The following is a 7,175-nucleotide window of genomic DNA, read 5'->3' on the forward strand; positions in this document are numbered from 1 at the left end:
CTTAGCTACACACCTACCTACTTACCTGCACACCTGTCTACTTACCTACACACCTGCCTACTTACCTGCACACCTACCTACTTATCCACACACCTGCCTACTTACCTGCATATCTACCTACTTACCTGCATACCTGCCTACTTACCTGCACCCCTATCTACTTACCTGCCTACCTGCCTACTTACCTACACACCTGCCTACTTACCTGCACACCTACCTACTTGTCCACACACCTACCTACTTACCTGCCCACCTACCTACCTACTTACCTCCATGCTTACTTGCTTACCATGGCTACCATCCACCTATCTATAGTTCCTAGACATGTAAATCTGCCTATACAATATGTAGCTATTTTTACAAAGGCCAGAGTATACCATTATATACAGCACATTGTTTAATGAACTGCTTTCTTTTTCATTAAGTAACAGATCACAAACAGCTTTTTATGAAATTTACTACACATTTTTTTCATCATATAAAATGACTTCTTTTATGGGAATATACCTTATTTATATAGTCAAACCCAATTTTCCAATTTTATAACATTTCATATTTTTGTATTTTTCGCTATCAAAAGCAATGCTGTGATGAACATACTAGTAACTAGATCTATGCAAATAATTATAATTATTTCCTTAGTATGAACTTCCAACTGTAAGATTGCAAGTCAAAAGATATTTTGCTAATTATTTTATAAATTTACCAATTAATGCTCCAAAAAGTTTGTACTAATATGTAATCACCCCTCCAACATCTTATCACACTACCAATATGCGAAAATGCTCGTTTTCCTGCAATCACTCAACACTGAGTAACAAAGTTAAAAATCTTTGCCAACCAGTTAAGTGGAAAATGATATTTAAAGATTTCAGTTTCAGTGTCTTTGATTACTAGAGCCATGGAATACTTTTTCATGAATTAATCAGCCAATTGTATTTTTAAAATCTTTTTGTTGAGGCAAAACACAAGTAAAGAGTACAAATCATAAGTATAGCTCAGTGAATTGTCACGAAGGGAATAATGCATGTAACAGACACAGGTCAAAAAGTAGGACATTACCAGCACCTAGAAGTCTCCTTTGCATCCCCTTCTGGCCACCCTCCTCACCTTCCTCCCCAAAGTGAGAAATTGTACCCTCATACAATTTCTCTATTAGCTACCTATTACCAGAAAAATGCCGCATGACAAACCATCCCGAAATTCAATGGCTTAAAACAGCAATCACTTATAATCATGGATGAGCAGTCACTTATTGTCATGGATGTGTGAGTCAGCAAGAGTCAGTGATCCAGGCTGGGCTCAGCGCATTGGCTCTGCTACCCTGGGTTCACCCGTGTGCCTGGGGGTCAGCTGATGTAGACGGGGCTTAGCTGGGTCATTATCCTGACATCTAACGTAAGAGTTAAGTTTTGCTTCTGTTAGGATTTTATATAAATGAACTCATACAGTATTTTTTTACATCCAGCTAATTTCAATCAATGTTGTTTTTAAAGTTTTGTCCAATGTGTGTTCAGGAGTATGTTTTGTAGCAACTCACAAGAGCTGATGGTTACATTTTCAGAAATTTTGAAATTTATCTGTTAAACATAATTATGAGGAAAATTAAATTATAAAAACATAATTAAATTACAATTAAAAACACAGGTAATAAATACTCAAACTGATTACTTCATATCTGTCTAACTACATTTTAGTATGGCCTCTGCTTTCGGGTTGTTTCTACCTGTTGTAATTCCATGGAATACTCTGTGATGACGGGCTATGGTGTGTTTCTTCCTCACCTTGTTTATAATTGTCACACGTTAGGAATAAATAGCTTAAAATTGGCCACAGCAGGAATCTTTGAGTCACAGAAATCAGAAAATGCTATAAATAAAAAGGGATGGATTTGTTGTTTTCTTGATTGTCTAGTCTTAAGAAAGTGGTGAAAAAATGTTAATATAGCAGATTAAACTTAAATGTGTTGTGTCTGTGGCCATCACACTGAAGTACACAAAAAAATTGAAGAATTATTCTTCCAGTATTCAAAACCATTATCCAGTTCAGGATGATAGTTTGACAAATGAGAGAAGCTTTTCTCTCTTTTTTGCTGAAGTCATTGAAAAATGAGAGAAGCTTTTTTTGTTTGTTTGTTTGAGACAGAGTATTGCTCTTTTACCCAGGCTGGAGTGTAGTGGCACAATCTCGTTCACTGCAACCTCCACAACTCCCGTGTTCAAGCAATTCCCCCGCCTCAGCCTCCTGAGTAGCTGGGATTACAGGAGCTGCCACCATGCCTGGCTAATTTTTGTATTTTTAGCAGAGACAGGGTTTTGCCATGTTGGCCAGGCTGTTCTTGAACTCCTGACCTCAGGTGATCCACCCACCTCGACCTCCCAAAGTGCTAGGATTACATGGCTGAAGTGATTGATCCCAATTACCTGGGTCGATTGGGCTGCTGCTATGCAATGGAGGCAAGGAGGACCGTGTCTGGAACCCAAGGGAAGTCATCCAGTCATCTCTTAGTACTCCCTTGTCCAGCAGTAGAGATTAATGGATAATGTAGCAACAAGGGAAATTAATTTTCTTTTTAATTAATGGACAATGTAGCAACATTTCCATGAATTGATGGACAATGTAGCAACCTTTCCATTAATCAATTGACAATGTAGCAACAAAAGAAATTTTTTGTCCATTAATGGACAATGTAGCAACAAAAGAAATTAAGAGATTAATGGACTATGTAGCAACAAAAGAAAAAGCAGCACAGCTGGGGACTCAGACCCTTCAGGAATGAAAGTTTGAGTCATTCTACCAGGTAGAAAGCCCTGAGCTGCTGAGATTTGGGCCAGGAGGACAAGAAAGTTATAGACTGGACTGTGGAAGAAAGAAGCCACAGACACCAACCACAAGCTCATGACCAGCTACAGAAGAGAGGACTGTAGAAGCTTGGCATATTTTCTCTTTGCTTTCTGTATGCATGTGTTTACTGACATATCCTAACCATTTTTAAAAATCTCCTTCTTATTTTAAATTTTTATCCAAGTTGTTGGAGGTCAACTTTACAATTTAGTCTTTAGGTAATAGAATATTCCATGGGCCCATGACTAAATTTGAAGAGTAATCGAGGCAGTGATGGATACTGTAATTGGGGTTTTGCATCTTTTGGGATTTCGCATCATTTGGGAATTTTGCTTCTTTTTATCTTGGGGAAAAGGTGAGAGTTCCTTCCTTGTAAGAAGGAGAGCCATATCTTGTTAGGTAGAAATACTGAGATCTTTGGTTTTTGTACGGCAGTCAAATGTGTGTAGAAGAGTGCATATGAAAGCTGAGTGTTCGAAGGGGTAGTCTGTGCCAGGGGTCCATTTATGGCCTGTCAGCTCTAAATTCACCCTTCAGTACCTGCTCTGTAATAATGAACTGAACTTTCAGGCTTTCCTCTTTTACAGCGAACACGATGTTAAGCTTTGTCAGTAGAGGGCAGTGGAGGGGCATTTAGGGAACGTTCTTTTTAGCTGCAGTGGCTTTTCCCACTCCGTCGCTCTGACCACCCGCAGTGTGTTCTGTATGGAGACATCGCTGGTGCTCTGCCCCAGCCACACGCCCGGAGCATGAGCCTCTTAAGGCAGTCCTGGTTGGGGCCGAGGAACCACGTTGCTGTGCCCCCATCCTCCACCCCCTGCCCAGCCCCAGGACAGACACTGTGCTTCAGGCCTTTGGCTGCAGTGTGGCCTCCGCTCCCTCTGGATGTCCCCACCAGCCTTGGCTGGCTCACACTTAGGAGGCCGGATTCCTGTTTACCAAGTGACAGTGGAGAAGCTCAGGCCCCAGCAGCCCAGAAACTCCCTTGATATCCAGGAGTCTGCAACTGCACCTTCTCAGCAAGGATGCAACCTGGGGAAGAAGCTCACCTCCAGGCGGCCCCTCCTTAAGGCCTTTTCCCCAACCCTCGGGTACTGGTTTTTGTTTTCTTTACATCTTTATAGTTATTCTCCTATAATAGTTTAATAATTGCTCATATTAAAATTCTCCTTTTTCTGTGTCCTGATTGGGCCCACACTGATAAGCAAGATGATAATGAAAGGAAGCCCCAGAATGTCAGCCGGGCCGCTGGCCTGTCCGTCAATTCGTTCCAATTAGAACAGGAAGCCAAATGGCTCCAAGGGAGGATGTCTCTGGAACAAAATGACAACTGATAGCTTTTCTCATATCATGGAAAAGTTAACTGAAAAGCTGTAGAGGGCATGGGAAGAAGTATCTGCACATACATAGAATCATAAGAAAATTAAAATTTACTTCATCACATGGAAAATTATATTGAGAAGCTACAGAGAAAATGGGAATAAAATGAAAGTGATTTAAGTACTTACATTTAAGCAATGGTTAAATCCAGAATTAGCAATTAATTATAAAAGAAAAGAACTATATTAGATGTGTAATTAACAATATAAAGACAATTAAAGTGATTTAACCAAAATTACAATAAACGTGTGATTGAGAGGTGGGGGATAGCAAACAACAGGTGGGGATAGGGTGGTATAAGAAGCTAAATAACCATGCAATTGTATATGATATTGGAAGAAAAGGGGGCATTAGCAAAGAATAAGTCTGCCTGTCCAGAAAGCATATCACTGTTAATGAGTACATAAGCCAGGCAGGGTGGCTTACGCCTGTGATCCCAGCACTTTGGGAGGCTGAGGTGGGTGGATCATTTGAGGTGAGGCGTTTGAGATCAACCTGGCCAACATGGTGAAACCCTGTGTCTCCTAAAAATACAAAAATTAGCTAGGCGATAGTGGTGCATGCCTGAAGTCCCAGCTACTCGGGAGGCTGGGGCAGGAGAATTGCTTGAGCCTGGGATGTGGAGGTTGTGGTGAGCGGAGATCCGGCCACTGCACCACAGTCTGGGGGAGAGAGGGAGACTCCATCCAAAAAAAAAAAAAAAAAAAAAGATCTAGTATTCCATAGCACAACAGGGCACTATAGTCAACAATACTTTATGGTACATTTTAAAAGAACTGAAAGAGTATAATTGGAACTTTTGTAACTCAAAGAAAGGATAAATTCTTGAGGTGATGGACACCCCATTTACCCTGTATCAAAATATCTCAGGCACCCCATATATATATAACAAAAATTAAAAATAAAAAATTAAAGCAAATTCAAAGAAAGAAAGCGTATCATCATGCTACACCAATGATGATACAAGGCAAAGGCCATGCAGAAACAGAACAGAACAGCCCAGATATGTAAGAAAAACAGCAGGAAGCAAAAGGCCACTGTGAGCTAAGGCTTGTAAAAAGCTGACTTTCAAAGTTTGTTTTGTTTAACAACTTAGGCATTAGATGACCAATGACTCAGCTGTGTCACTATTCAGGACGTTTAATGTGGAGATGTCACGGAGAGTTGGAAAACATGCAAACTAGTAAAGGCAACCCAGAAGAACACCACTCGCCTTTCTGCTACGCAAAAATTTCACTCTGTGTTTCTGAAGCTTCCAGGTGCATGAGGATGACCTGGGGTCCTGTTAAAATGCAGGTTCAGAGTCAGTACATCTGGGATGGAGCCTGAGATTCTGAATTTCTAACAGTTACCCGGTGGTGCTGATTGCTGCTGTTGGTCCGCTACTCTCTGAGTCCAAGAGTCTGAGTGACTGTAGATCTGCCATGTGACCAATCATTACAACAAAAAAAGATACAATAAGTTGACTGAGACAGGACAGAATATGGGAAACATGGGTGTATACATAACATCGTAAACCAAAAAGTATCTGAGGCAGATCTCAATCAGTTTAGAAGTTTATTTTGCCAAGGTTAAAAACATGCCTGGAAATAAGGATTACAAATCTGCAGGAACAATCTGTGTTCCACGTTATTTTTCAAAGGTGGTTTAGAGGGCTTCAGTATTTATAGGGGAAAAGCAGGTGGAAGGGGAAAGAGGGAGGATATGGTCACAGTAGAGAACCCACAAGTTGCAAGAGAAAAGGAGCAGGTACGGGAATAGTCAATTATGTGTTAGTCTTGTGCTCAGTGAGTTGGCACTTTGTATAAGGTGAACATACAGTAGCTATCTGTGGGGATATTTATTTTTATCTGTAGCTATCTGCTTAGGAACAAAAGGAAAGGCAGCTTCTTGCATGATTCAGCTTTCAGCTTATTTTTTTTTCCTTCTGTCAAAGTGAATTGGGGTCCCGAGATTTTATTTTTCTTTCCCAACATGGGGCTACTTGTCTCTAAGTGCTATGGGGACAATTGGCTCATATGTCCACAAATGCTAAAGAACTCTGTCTTGGAAGTGGAAGAGACATGGGAGAGAGCTAAGAACTTTGTATAGACTTAGAAAATTCTCGACATCAAGGAGATGCATGAGAAACCACATAGATGAGAACCACCCCCCCAACCCCCCACTGCCACGAGCAGTGTTATCAGTGGTGACAACCAGCCCCGGTCTAAGAACCAGTGATTTAGAAAATTCTCTTTTCTATATGGATGGCATTAATAGGTAGATCTGGAAAGTGCACCAGTAATTTGTCAATTTTTCGCGAACTGCTTAAGAACTGTGTAAAGAAATATGGATTAGATGCTATTTACTATTAAGTGGAGTAGTCACTGGTTTAATAGCCATACCTGAAGGATATTGATTAATTGACTGATGTCCACTTAAAGGAAGGTTTCCAGGACCCTGTGTATAGCTCTTCCATGTTCAAGTTTGGCCCATGATTGGAATGAACCTTGGGATATGAAAGATGTACATCAGGTCTCTTCTGCAAGTGGCAGAAAAATCAACTCAAACAGCCTTAAGCAAAAAGAGAATGTGTCCTCTTATTAAAGTCCAGATCTTGGGTGGGTTTCAGGCAGGTTGGCTATTCAAACGGCTCTGTTCTCTACAAGCAAACAGAGAGCCACAGAGTGATGGTGTGGATGGTGTAAAGGATGTACAGAAACAGTCAGGGTACAAAAGGAAGAGGGGTCAGATCTACTTGGGAAGAAACAGCCAGGAAAAACATCATAGAAAAGTCTTGACTGAGTCTTGGGACCTAGGAAGACAGTCCTTAAGAAGTCAAGTGAGCCAGGCATGGTGTTCATGCCTGTAATCTCAGCACTTTGGGAGGCTGAGATAGGAGGATTGCTTGAGCTCAGGAGCTCCAGAGAAGCCTGGGCCACATGGCAAGACCCTGTCTCCTCAAAAAATAA

The sequence above is a fragment of the Piliocolobus tephrosceles genome, chromosome 1, assembly GCF_002776525.5.
Source record: "Piliocolobus tephrosceles isolate RC106 chromosome 1, ASM277652v3, whole genome shotgun sequence".
Taxonomy (NCBI): Eukaryota; Metazoa; Chordata; class Mammalia; order Primates; family Cercopithecidae; genus Piliocolobus; species Piliocolobus tephrosceles.